The sequence below is a fragment of the Polypterus senegalus genome, chromosome 4 (assembly GCF_016835505.1).
Source record: "Polypterus senegalus isolate Bchr_013 chromosome 4, ASM1683550v1, whole genome shotgun sequence".
In the NCBI taxonomy this organism is placed as follows: domain Eukaryota; kingdom Metazoa; phylum Chordata; class Cladistia; order Polypteriformes; family Polypteridae; genus Polypterus; species Polypterus senegalus.
The window spans coordinates 30,299,422-30,314,063 of NC_053157.1; the positions used below are offsets into that span (position 1 = coordinate 30,299,422).

At 41.4% G+C, this 14,642-nt stretch overlaps 1 pseudogene; it reads left to right on the forward strand.

Moving 5' to 3' along the window:
* Positions 1–236: 236 nt before the first annotated feature.
* LOC120528529 lies at positions 237–11,445 on the forward strand (annotated as a pseudogene).
* Positions 11,446–14,642: the final 3,197 nt, after the last annotated feature.

Consider the following 14,642-nt stretch of genomic DNA (forward strand, 5'->3'; position numbering starts at 1 on the left):
GATGGAAAATAATTTATTATGTTTTACTTAAAAATAAATTGCACATTAAAGGGCAACACAGATATTTAATCACATTTCCAAAGCTGACAGTAAATATGGAGTAAATATGCCGTATCGCCCAACAGCATTTAATTAGTTGACCTCAAAAGAAATAGTAAAACTATTACTTATATCATCACAGACATCAGTATTGCTATTGTAACCAGTTATTAAACATAGAGAGATACACAAGGAAGATGGAAGTTTTGAGGTTTGAAGGTAAGTCACTCTATACACTAATCTTGGTGACTGAGAGTGGTGACATGTTGCACATAAAAGTGAGAATTTCACTGTACTCTGAAGTTATGACAATAATGACCTAGAATCCCTACAAACCTTGCAACCCATTTAAGAAATATTATCAGATGATTTACAAATTGGAATGTAATATAAGTAATGCTCTAAATAAGTATGAACTGTAATATAAACGAAAGACCTGTGTGTGTGTGTATGGAGCAGTCTGCTGTGCTCACGCTCAGCCACAGCCATTAGATGGCGCATGCATGCACTTTTTAATTTTTTCGGCGCTTGCATGTACCTCACTCCTCACTACGAAAGACCTGTGTGCAGCAAACGGCGCTTCACAACAACTATGTTGTGCTAATGACACTGATGAAGAGACACAATGTCGAAAACGAAGCAAATGCCACGGCTCAAGTGAAACACCTCACTAACGGAGGGCAAGGCTTCAAGTTATCACTAAAAACATTGTCTATCTGGAATTATTTTCTTGAGACAAATATTAATAAGACTCATACAGTATATATGGTATCGCCGGTGTCTTCCTACGAAAGTCAATGGGAGCAGCAAGCACAGGTGAGTCCACATCTTATGCACTATGTAATTCTTAACAGTTAGCTGATGCCTCTCTCTAAGTTCATGAATTTAGTAAAACTGCTAGTCAGTCTTCAGGTTGTTTTTTGGCCCAAAGACCACATGCAGCTGGTATTTTAATAAAACAGAAATAGCACAGCTGAAGGAATTTTGTAAAAATAACTGGATAAATTACTCGTGAAGTCTTGAATGCTGTTAAATGTCTACAAAGTACAAGATCTACAGGCTTAGACTGACTATGCAACAGAATATTATAAAAACAACTCTGTTAAATGAGGCCTAAGGATGTTATTGATGTTTATCGAAGCCAGAGAGGAAATGCTCCTACCGAAAACACAATTTTAAGAGCAAAATGTAATTTGCACAATTTATGGATGTGAATGCTAGTTTTTACAAGTGGAAAGTAAGGGGGGCAATCCATCCATCTATCCATCCATTATCCAACCCGCTATATCCTAACTACAGGGTCACGGGGGTCTGCTAGAGCTAATCCCAATCCAACACAGGGTGCAAGGCAGGAAACAAACCCTGGGCAGGGTGCCAGCCCACCGCACGGGGAAGCAATCCAAAAGACCTAAATACAAAACTTGCAAAAGAATTGCTCTATCATGTCCAATTTTTGAGAGAGAAAAAATATTTACAGAAAAAAAAATATTTTTAAAATGCTTTATTTTGACATGAAAAATTATAAGTTACAAACTAGGGGGCTTTGCCCCCTGCTCGCTTCGCTCGCCAACCCCCGTGTTTGGTTTTCCGGATACACACTTTGAATTGTTGCTATTTCATTAGTTTCACTTTTATTTCATAACTTCTGTAAAAACAATATTTGGAATCTTTCATGTCCCAATATGCTGAATCTTTTAAATATGGTCTGTGAGACTTGTGTTTAATGACTCTGTACCATAATTTAGGACAGGTTTCTCTGTTTGGAATTTCAGCACAGACAAAGAGATCCACATCATCAGCAGTTAATCATTTTTTTTGCAAAGTAACCAATATATGCATGTGAGTTAAACCCTGTTTTTGAAATTCTCTGACTTAAACTAATTTCCTTTTGTTTGCGTCAATGCAATCTGTACTGTCTTTTTTTTTGATACTGTAGCGACTGACGCAATAAAGTGTCACAAAAGTTCTACTTTAACAATCTCCGACTGCGTAACCCCAAACAGAACTTTCTAGCACCTTCTCCAACCCCTCCTACCGCGGGTCTCGTCTCTCCCTTACCGCATCAATCAGCACCCAGCTATGTCTTCCGTGCTGTACTCTGCCCTCCCTCGATCGGACCTAACAGTCACTTAAAACAAAAAAGGCTTCAGCTTGGCTGGGACACTACAATACTTTCGACTGTTACTGCTTTCACATTCTGTACCTTTTTCTGCATGTGTATCGCGCCTTGGGTCTCTTTTCTCCATGCTGCTCTTTCTTCTTTGCTGAGAGCACAGCATCTGTGTGTGCCACGTGACTTTACATTACTGATTACTGTTTTGCTGGCTGTCCATGCTTTTATTTGATAAGAAGGGCGTGTCTTGCAAGAATCTTATGTTCCATGTCCCTGCGAGACTGCCCTGGGACAACCTATTGGCACCAAGTTTCATGTTTACGGTCCCTGCGAGACGCTCGGTGGCCAGTCTTTTTTGTCTCGAAGGGTCTTTTAAATGTCTTCCGAGAACTTCCAAAAAGATCACGCATTGTCGCCTTGCTTTTCCATTCCAGTTTTTTTTTATATAGAGAGAGATATAATTATCTTGAATACAATTAATTCTTATTGAATTACTCGAAAACCCCTTTATCACAGTCATGCAAAAGTAGTAGTCGTTAAAATGATTTTGCAGCTCGCACCAGATCATAGGAATAGCAAATTATATTAATTTATGAGATCCCTATATCTGGCCTGTTAGAGATCTCCAATCAGCAAATTTTAGGAGGATAATTTTTATCCCAACTACCAACTCTGCAGCCAAAATAAAGATGGTAGTTTTTTTGACAAGTGCTGTAAGGAACATTCACTGTGCTACCAAGAGTGAATTTCCCAAAAATTTAGCAAAAAATGTCAGATTTGTTTGTGCAAGCTGGAAACAAATGTAACTTCTGCAAAAGCACAATATCTAAAATAAATCAATCTTCACTGTCAGATAGCCGAGTTACTACTGAATCTTGAAGTGAAAGCAGGGTTTAATTCCCTAGCAGGATTCCCCTCCACTTCCTTTTATATTTTATCTATCCATCCATCCATCCACCCCTCTCAAAATGTGTAAACTGGTAATTTTTTTTTGTCTTTATAAAGGAAGGCTGTATTCCATTAGCATTTGCTTACCTGTTACCTGGTCAAGACAAATAATGCATCAACATGACTGAAAGAGCCAATCTTAGAAAGTTAATGCTCTAAGTTAAACTCATACTAGCGTTTGCTTAATTTGAATAGAATATAATTTTCTTTCGTGGTCATAGACAGTGGTGTAGTCTTTTACTTCCTGTAAGTTAATATGGGATAGAATTTTCTTGCTATAACTAAGATACACTGTGTTAATTGAGTCAGCTGTTGTTTAGAAGAGGTCCCGATGCTTGCAGAGACTGAAAGTCTCAATTTACAGCATGAAAATGGGATAGCATACAGTTTTCTGACTGTTTAGAAATGGCTCAGCTGTATGAGAGAACTTAAATAAATCAACAAGATATAAGGCTTGAGTAGAACTTTTCTTTTGTTGCAATACCAATCTTTTCTCTATTTTGCGTGAGATCCTGGCCTTTAATGACCTCTCGGTCACAGCCATCAGCAGTGTGTCTGTCTGCGGAGAGAGTGTTGACCTTGTTGAGAGGTTTACTTACCTTGGCAGTGACATTCATGTCTCTGGTGACTCTTCTTATGATGTCAGTAGACGGATTGGGAGAACATGGGGGGTCATGAGATTGCTGGAAAGGGGTGTGTGGCGCTCCCGATATCTATGTAAAAGGACAAAGGTCCAAGTCTTTAGAGTCCTGGTGCTTCCTGTTAGCTATATGGTTGCAAGACATGGACGCTATCCAGTGACCTGAGATGAAGACTGGACTCCTTTGGTACTGTGTCTCTCCGGAAAATCCTTCGGTACCGTTGGTTTAACTTTGTGTCGCATGAGAGGTTGCTCATGGAGTCCCGAATGAGGCACATTACATGCATTATGAGGGAGCGTCAGTTACGGCACTACGGCCATGTGGTGCGTTTCCCAGAGTGTGATCCAGCTCATAAGATCCTCATTCTTGGGGACCCAAGTGGCTGGACCAGGCCAAGGGGTTGCCCACGTAACACCTGGCTGCGGCAGATAAAGGTGTACCACGTGTCTGCCTAGGGGGTTGCCAACCGGGATCCCGAGTTGTTTCGTCATGTAGTGGGTGCGACAACACACTGCACCAGTGCATGCTCCCCAACTTGGCTTGACTTGACTTGTTTTACTTTGAATTTTTACTTAAGTTTTTAAATGAAGATATTTTGTCTGTGAAATCATTTCAAGCTATAGTTGAATCCCATTTTGCATACTAGAGCTGCTGAACTTTGGTAATTTTAGGAAAACACAGCTACAATGACGTTGTATATTTCTGTAAAAAAATATTTAAACAATGCCATTCTGTTTTCTGTACAAAAAATAATATATTTTAAACCTTCTTAATAGAAATTCTTCTCAATTTTGATAGAACAAAAAGAGAAAAAAAATACTGATTGACAGTAGGAAATAAGGACATAAGAAACTTGACAAATGAGAGGAGACCATTCAGTCCATCAAGCTCATTTGTTTAGTTAATAGCTAAGCTGTCTCAAAATCCCATCCAGATTCTTTATAAATGTTGTCAAGGTTTCTGCTTCAACTCCCTGCCTTATGGTAGTTTGTTCCAGAGACCCACAATTCTGTATAATGAAGTGCTTCCTGGCTTCACTCCTAAATGCACTTCCCCTTTCAATTTCCATTGATGCTCTTGAGTACGTGATTCATCCTTCAGCTTAAAGAATTCTGCTGGATCTACTTTATCCTTTGAGGATTTTAAATACCTGGTCCCCATGCAGTCTCCTTTGCTCAAGACTAAGCAGGTACAACATGTCCTGAAGTCCTGTGTAGCAAATACTTGATTTTGGGTTGTTTTCACCTCAACTAACATTAGAATGTGGAAGACTGCTGTTTTTCAGCTTAAAATATACTTCAAGCAATATTCCGAGCAAAAGATACTTATGCCATGCAACAAGTGGAGCTTATTTTTAAATAAAGCATTTGTTTTCAAAACTGTGTTTTTTTACACTTTATCCAATGTCTCACAGAAATGGTTTGTGATAGAGAAATTCCAGTTTCTCCAATGGATTCAGCACGCCTAAATCTATTAAGCATACAGCATTTTTTGTGCAGCAAGATTTTGGTGTAGACAAGTTTTATCCAAAGTTCAATACGTAATGCAAAATTCAAAGTCCTTTCCTTACCAAATCTACTGACACATTGTTTTTATCTAGATAGATAGATAGATAGATAGATAGATAGATAGATACTTTATTAATCCCAAGTGGAAATTCACATACTCCAGCAGCAGCATACTGATGATAAAAAAAATAAAACATTATTAAATTAACGAGTGATAAAAATGCAGGTATACCAGACAATAACTTTGTATAATGTTAACGTTTAACTCCTCGGGTGGAACTGAAGAGATGCATAGTGTGGTGAGAGGAACAATCTCCTCAGTCTGTCAGTGGAGCAGGACGATGGCAGCAGTCTGTCGCTGAAGCTGCTCCTCTGTCTGGAGATGATCCTGTTCAGTAGATGCAGTGGATTCTCCATGATTGACAGGAGCCTGCTCAGTACCCGTCGCTCTGCCACAGATGTCAAACTGTCCAGCTCCATGTCTACAATAGAGCCTGCCTTCCTCACCAGTTTGTCCAGGCATGAGGCATGCCTCTTCTTTATGCTGCCTCCCCAGCACACCACCGGGTAGAAGAGGGTGCTCACCACAACCGTCTAGTAGAACATCTGCAGCATCTTATTGCAGATGTTGAAGGACGCCAGCTTTCTAAGGAAGTATAGTCGGCTCTGTCCTCTCTTGCACAGAGCATCAGTATTGGCAGTCCAGTCCAGTTTATCATCCAGCTGCACTCCCAGGTATCTAAAGCTTGGATACTCAAAATACCGCACCACTATCTTAAATAATGTTTTTGTTATGATGTCACAAAACATCAGAAAGCCATGTGACCATCAACAACAACATTATCAGAAACAGAATGGCCCTTCATAAAAAAAATAAACTCTAATATGGCAGTGCCTTCTTCAAAAATAAACACAAATTATTCCACAATGACATCATGCACAGAATATAATGATAAAATATATTATATATAAAATATATAAAAGTAAGACATTCAAAACTAAGAATGACAAAAACAAGTCCAGAGTAATTCTAAGAGCTCAATTGTAGAATTCAAGTCTCACTACACCAGGCATTTATTCCGGTGTTTCCAGGAAAAATAAGTAACAATTTCCCCACTAATCTCAAGTATGGAGATTCTGGCCAAAGTTCTCTCAAAGGAAATAAAGAAAGAGCTTCCATCAGTTATTTCACAGGATCAAACTGGATTTGTTAACAGCAGGAGGTTACTATTAAACCTTTAATGTATGTTCAACGTATTATATACCTAAGCAGTAAAAGAGCCTCCTGAGGTCTTACTATCTTTGGATATAGAAAAAGCCTTTGATAGACTTGTATGTCGATACTTATTCACCACATTATACAAGTTGGTGGTCCCAATACAATGGTACGTGTATTAAACCATTATAATCCATCTTAGAATCTTCAGTTTGTGTAAATAACCTAAATTCTTTCAAACGTGAAACCAGACAGGTTTGTCCTTTATCATATGTTTTATTTACCACTACACTTTTCACCATCTAAAGCTGGGGTGTCGAACTCCAGTCCTGGGGGGCCGCAGTGGCTGCAGGTTTTCATTCTTACCATCTTTTTAAGTAGTGACCAGTTTTTGCCGCTAATTACTTCTTTTAATTAACTTCACTCAGACTCTTTAGTTGTTTCTTTTTCCTTAATTAGCAGCCAAACAATAATGAGACACGAAACAAGCCGCCACATGACCAGCTCACCTGTGCCCATCCCATAATATCTGAAAATAAAGAAAGGTGAAGGTCTCGGTAAGGCTGATTTCTCAGGTCACCAAAACATTTTGACAATGTTTCTTAGAAAAAATAGAAAACAGTTTTGAAAATTTGTGCTGTGGCAGAATGAGAGCAGCAACAAGCCATGGAATTAAATAACGGGTTTAATTAACAGCAAGAATTGGCTTCTCATTAAGAAACTAGTTGGAATGAAATTGGTTGAAGTTTGAAGCCCCAGTTTTGCTGGTCATCTATTGGCTTATTTCATGTCTCATTTTTTTTTGGCTGTGATTTATTAAAGAAAAGAATGAATTCAGAGGTCTGAATCTTTATAACGGAGAATATTAAAATGATGAGAAAAAAACTTCTCTGGTCACTGGAAAACTGGTCACTGATTAGGAAAAGGGTTAGAATGAAAACCTGCAGCTGCTGTAGCCGTCCTGGCCTGGAGTTTGACACCCCTCGTCTACAGTCGTGGCCAGAAGTTTTGAGAATGACACAAGTAATGGTTTTCACAAAGTTTGGTGCTTCAGTGTTTTTAGATCTTTTCGTTAGATGTTTCTATGGTATAGTGAAGTATAATTACAAGCATTTCACAAGTTTCAAAGGCTTTTATTGACAATTACATTACATTTATGCAAAGAGTGAATATTTGGAGTGTTGGCCCTTCTTTTTCAAGACCTCTGCAATTCTCCCTGGCATGCTGTCATTGAACTTCTGGGCCAAACCCTGACTGATGGCAGCCCATTCTTGCATAATCAATGCTTGGAGTTTGTCAGAATTTGTGGGTTTTTGTTTGTCCACCCGCCTTTTGAGGATTGACCACAAGTTCTCAATGGGATTAAGGTCTGGGGAGTTTCCTGGCCATGGACCCAAAATTTCTATGTTTTGTTCCCTGAGCCACTTAGTTATCACTGTTGCCTTATGGCCCGGTGCTCCATAATGCTAGAAAATGCATTGCTCATCACCAAACTGTTCTTGGATGGCTGGGAGAAGTTGCTCTCAGAGGATACTATTCTTTATTCATGGCTGTATTTTTAGGCAAAATTGTGGATAATGGAGTTGGCCATATAAGTAAGTTAAACTAGGCTAGACATTCTTCAGGAATTTGTTTATGCACTGAGGGATAAATACACTGTACAATTACAATATTTACACTGTCACTTCTGTGTTAGGGTGGCACTGTGGCACAGTGGTAGTGCTGTTGCCTGGCAGTTAGGAGACTCAGGTTCACTTCCCAGGTCCTCCCTGCGTGGAGTTTGCATGTTCTCCCCGTGTCTGTGTGGGTTTCCTCCCACAGTCCAAAGACATGCAGGTTAGGTGCATTGGCGATCCTAAATTGTCCATAGTGTGTGTGTGTGTGCCCTGCGGTGGGATGGCGCCCTGCCTGGGATTTGTTCTTGTCTTGTGCCCTGTGCTGGCTGGGATTGGCTCCAGCAGTCCCCCGTGCCCCTGTGTTAGGATATAGCGGGTTGGATAATGACTGACTGACTTCTGCAACAATGCAACAATTAGAGTTGCAAGATGCATTCTGAAAGCAGTGTAATACATAAAAACAAAATTAGAACACAATTAAACTTTTTCAAAATTGAAAATAAAACCTTAAAAACAAAATACTAATAACAAAAAAGACCAATTTACATTTATCAAATATGTTCTGCCCCCACTGTAGTCCTAAAAGAAGAGGTTTATGGCAATTTGTTTGTTAGCCCACACAAATGTCTCGTTCCTTGTATGGAGGGGTAGAAGATCATTAAAACCGAATCTCTTTAAGAGATAAAAAGGAGAGTTGAAAGAGCCAGGAAGCGAACCTCATTTGTAGCTGACCCCTTTGGTTTTACAAAAAGACTGCTGGGAGAGAAGCGCAGTGGACGTTTGGATTGCCCTAAGGAAGAGGTAAATTACTTGCATAACACCTTGAGTGATCCAGACAGAGAGCAAGAGTTAGGGCCACAGACAGCCCTCTTGAAGGTACCAGTACCAATAGTTGAGTTCAATACTTCAGAACCCACCTGGCAAGAAGTTCAAGAGGTGGTAACAGCAGCCAGAGCGAGTTCTGCTCCAGGTCCCAGTCAAGTACCATATAAGGTGTACAAGCACTGCCCAGGACTCCTTCGAATCCTCTGGAAGATTCTCAGAGTGATTTGGCGAAGAGGGATCATCGCAGAACAGTGGAGGGAGGCTGAGGGCGTCTGGATCCCTAAGGAGTTGAATTCAACAACACTGGAGCACTTCCGATCCATCTCACTCCTCAGTGTGGAGGGCAAAATCTTCTTTAGCATTTTAGCTAGAAGGATGACAGAATTCCTACTGAAGAATGGTTATATTGACACATCGGTACAAAAGGGCGGCATTCCTGGAGTGGCAGGGTGCCTGGAACATACTGGAGTCGTCACACAATTGATAAGGGAAGCACGTGAGGGAAATGGAGATTTAGCTGTGCTTTGGCTGGACCTTGCCAATGCATATGGGTCAATCCCTCACAAGCTGGTTGAGATGATTCTAGATCGGCACCATGTACCCTGTAAGATCAAGGATCTCATACTGGATTATTACAGTAACTTTAGGCTGAGAGTTACTTCAGGGAGCATTACATCAAACTGGCATCGGCTCGAGAAAGGGATAATTACAGGCTGTACAATTTCTGTGATCCTTTTTGCTCTCGCTATGAATATGTTGGTCAAGGCTGCTGAAGCGGAGTGGAGAGGCCCCCTGTCCAAGTCTGGGTTCCGGCAGCCCTCGATCAGAGCCTTTATGGATGACTTGACAGTCAACACTACCTCAGTGCCTGGGTGTCTTCAGGGATTCTTCAGGGCCTGGTTAAGCTCATTTCTTGGGCTAGGATGAGCTTCAAGCCAACAAAATCCAGGTCTATGGTACTGAAGAGAGGGAAAGTGGTGGACAAGTTTCGCTTCTCAGTGGATGGCGTAACAATACCATCAATTAATGAGAAACCAGTCACTAGCCTAGGTAATGTTTTTGACTGTAGCCTCAGAGATACTGCGTCAGTCCAGACAACGATCAAGAAGCTGGAAGCTTGGTTGTCGGCAGTAGATAAGTCTGGTTTTCCTGGCAGATTTAAGGCATGGATATACCAGCATGGCATCTTGCCACGGATTCTTTGGCCGCTGTTGGTGTTGATGTCTACAGTAGAGGCCCTGGAGAGGAAGATCAGCTGTTATCTTTGAAGATGGCTTGGCCTGCCTCGGAGTCTAACGAGTGTAGCACTATATGGCACAAGTAATAAGCTTCAGCTTCCTATCAGCAGCCTGGAGGAGGAGTTCAGGGTTTCTCGTATAAGAGAGGCCCTAGTCTACCAAGGCTCTGGAGATTCTAGAGTAACAGCAGCAGGTATTGAAGTGCGAACAGGAAGGAAGTGGAGAGCACAAAAGGGACTGGAGTTGGCAGAGTCTCGGCTGAGACACAAGGCACTTGTGGGCACAGTGGCAACGGGGCGAGCAGGACTGGGAGCAATCCCAAAGCCACAGTACAACAAGGCTCAGGGCAAGACGAGATGAAGATTGGTCCTAGAGGAAGTCCGAGCAGGTGTTGAGGAGGTGAGGACCAGCAGGGCGGTGAGCATGCGGCAGCAAGGGGCATGGACGAGGGGGGAAGGAGCGCTGGAGAGGAAGATCACCTGGAACGACATCTGGAAGGCAGAGCCACAGCGTATTAAGTTCCTGGTCCAAGCTGTGTACGACGTGCTCCCCAGCCCAACGAACCTGCATATTTTGGGCAAGAGTGAAGTTCCAACGTGTCCACTCTGTCCTGGACGAGGATCCCTGGAGCATATTGTGAGTAGCTGCCCATCTGCCCTTGGAGAGGGCCGATACCGTTGGCGACACGATCAGGTCCTAAAGTGTATAGCAGAGACCATTTCACATGCAGTGGCCAACAACAAATATGTTGGCAGCCAGAGAAAATTGCCTTCATAAGGGCTGGTGAGCAGGCGCAAGCAAAACAAAAATCAACCAGCCTCCTTTCATCTTCAGCAGACTGGGAGCTGCGGGTTGACCTGGGCAGGCAGCTCAAGTTCCCGGAATTTGTAACATCAACCTCATTGAGACCCGATATAGTTTTTACATCTGCATCGTCCAAGCAAGTCCTTTTGTTGGAACTGACAGTCCCATGGGAGGACCGCATGGAAGAGGCAAATGAGCGTAAGCGGCTCAAGTAACAGGAGCTCATTGAGGACTGCCGAAGGAAGGGCTGGAAGGCTTGCTGTGAGCCCATAGAAGTAGGGTGCAGAGGCTTTGCCGCTCGATCCCTGTGTAAGATCTTTGCCAGGCTTGGAATCACAGGAGCTGCAAAGAGGAGAGCCATTAAGTCCATCTCAGAAGCCGCAGAAAGAGCCTCGAGGTGGATTTGGATCAAGAGGTCCGCAAAGTGGGCCAGTGCTGCTGGGACACAAGTTGGGGCGTGATCAACCCCGGCTGGGTCACCTGAGAGAGGGTGTCTGATGTTGTGAGACCCGAAACACCCGATGATCTCAGGAAACATCACTGATGACGTGTCCCAGCGCATCCAAAGATGTATCTAAGTACTGATGTCTGCTTTTTAAATAGTAATAGCATCGGAAGGCATATTGGATGATTTTATAAAGATAATATCATCCAAAATAATCTCATTGACTTCCTAAATTAGCACATATAACTGTATCAGTTGAAGTAAGCCAAGCTTAATAAATATTTGGTAATTTTCAGATGACACTTACCTAAAATCCTCATGAGAAATGACTACTTACTCAGTAATAATTACAGTCTGATTCCTTTCCAATGACTTTAAATAAATCACTTTTATCCATCCATCTTCTATCCTGTTTAAACCAACAGAAACCAGCAGAGGTAAGAGCCTATCCTATTGGCATTCAGTGAAAGGTAGGAATCAGTCCTGGATGAGGTGTCAGTGTAGCAGAGAACACATTTGTATAAATGCTCATTTTGTGCTAATTTACCAAATATTTACCTAACATGGCATATCTTTAATAGTTGGGAGGAATACCTACTGTAAATATCTCCTGCAGTGGGTTAGCGTCCTACCCGGGGTTTGTTCCTGCCTTGCACCCTGTGTTGGCTGGGATTGGCTCCAGCAGACCCCCGTGACCCTGTGTTAGGATATGGCGGGCTGGACAATGACTGGCTGACTGACTGACCTAAATATCTGGAGAAAACCAATAAAGATGAAGAGAATCCAGACAGCGAGTGGTCAGGATTCACACCCAGGCCTTGCTTTTTTATTTTGAATTATGCACTTGAGTCTGGCATGTAAGTTTTTTGTTACTGCGTAAGCTAAAGACAAATGGAGAAATTTACAGTACCCAAGTTCAGGATTTTAAGAAGTCCTGCAAAACTATTACACTGAGTAAATTTACTGTCAATAAAGATAAAACACAAATCATGCAGTACTAGACTGACGATATACAATTAGGCAAGTGTCCTTGCACCAATGAAGCCTGTCCAGCAGTTTCACTGTGCAAAAACATTCACTCAGAATAGTTACTTATCTTCTGCATGAGCTGATAAAATGAGTGAAAATCAATACGTATGAATCTAACTCAGTCACCTCTTGCAGAAAAATCCTGCGATTTTCCATGAAGCTTGAAAGCAATATGATCTGCTTTATTTTATCTTCTGCTGCCAGTCATGTGAATGAAAGTTTGTTTGAAAATGATAGTGATAATGTGATGTGGAAATATTTTTCCTCTTTTTTAATGAATTGTTTACTGGCTGATCTTTAATATCAGTCAGTCAGTCCTTGTCCAACCCGCCATATCCTAACACAGCGTCACGGGGGTCTGCTGGAGCCAATCCCATCCGACAAAGGGTGCAAAGCAGGAACAAACCCTGGGCAGAGCGCCAGCCCACTGCAGATCTTTAATATCAGTAATATCAAATTTGTTTTTATAAATGTTGCTTGCATTAAGTGCAGTGGACTCTTTGCATTAAGGGCCGATGGGGAATGGCCCCTCATGATGGCAATGTCTGCAAAATATGTAAGTGATAAACTTCCTTCCGTAATTTAATTCACTGAAATATCGCTACCAAACTCACTTTGTCTACTTGTTAAAATTTGTCCAATTTTCCAAAAAATGTTACGGGAAATTACTTATCTAGAAAAGTATACCCTTTTGTTTGAATTGTCTACTTGCTGCTACTCACCTGTTCCCAGTTGATTCCTATTGACCTTGCAGTGTATGTACTGTAAATGTACAACCTGAACTTCCCTAACCGTACCTGGAGCTGTCAGACACCATGAGTGGTTCCTGGGCTTGCCCATGAGTGTTCTCAGGATGACAGCATAAAGTCACAAACATCTATTCTGGGCCCACTGTTATTTTCAATCTATAGGTTCCCATTAGGCCAGGTTATTTCAAAACACAATATTAATCTGAGTTTTGAAAATGCAGACTCTAATCACGCTCTGAATGAAAAGTTCTTATTATGTAGCTCTTCCCAGATTAGATCCAGCTCATTTTAACTTCACATTCCCTGACTGGTCACCCTTCACAAAAGCACATCATATTCAAACATAGCAGACATAGAGGAGTTGCTTTCCATAACGCTTGTTGTGTTGCTTACCTGTATGCATGTATTTATACAGTTTGAGTGCAGCATACATCTTTAAAAGGCAAATAATTCACCAATTGCTACAGTTTTGTGATAAATCCCAAGGCCGCTAGTGCAACCATCACTTCAAAGAGAGCAATTCCTCTTTTCTGTTTCCACCAATGTGTGTGCATCCTAATGTAGGCAAATGTCCACTTTGTATGCATTTGGTGTGGACAGAGATAATTTAATTAACAATGTCAAAATGCAACTGTGGACGGACAATGCTGTTTTTAAATGGAAATGTAGTAGTGTGGACGTAGCAATAATATCGTTAAAATAAATATCCTTCCAAACTGTTTTCAATCTAATCTATTTATAATTACAAATCCTTTAAAAACTGGACATAATTGTAACTTTATTCATTTGTAATCAGTGTTATATAGTAGTGAAACAGAAATACTTTATTATTGTACTTAAATATGTTTTCAAAATGGATACGTTCCTGAAAATGGATGCTCAAGTCAACAGCACAGTAAAATCCTGCTTTTTCCATCTAAGGCGAATCGCCAAACTCAAGCCTATTCTGTCTAACCACCTCCTGGAATCAGTAATCCATGCATTCATTACGTCCCAGCTTGACTACTCTAATTCCTGCCTTTCTGGTATCAGTAAAGCCACTCTTTCTAGACTCCAACTGGCTCAAAATGCGGCTGCAAGGCTTCTAACTGGAAGTAGCAGAATCCAACACATTTCACCGATTTTAAAAACCCTACACTGCTTCCGGTTAGATTCAGAATCGTTTTTAAGATTCTCCTCCTCACCTATAAGGCATTAAACGGTCTAGCCCCCGCCTATTTGAGTGTCTTGCTCCATTGTCACAATCCCCCTCGTGTTCTTAGATCCGCAGATCAGCTGCTCCTAACCGTTCCCAAGGCACGTTTTAAAGCTCGTGGTGAAAGGGCTTTCTCCTTCTGTGCACCCAGGCTCTGGAACTCCCTGCCCTTAGTGGTTACGCAAGCCGCTTCAGTCGCCACATTCAAATCTCGCCTAAAAACGCACTTCTTCACATTGGCTTTTAATTCTTAACCTGTTTCATTTTGCACTTGCT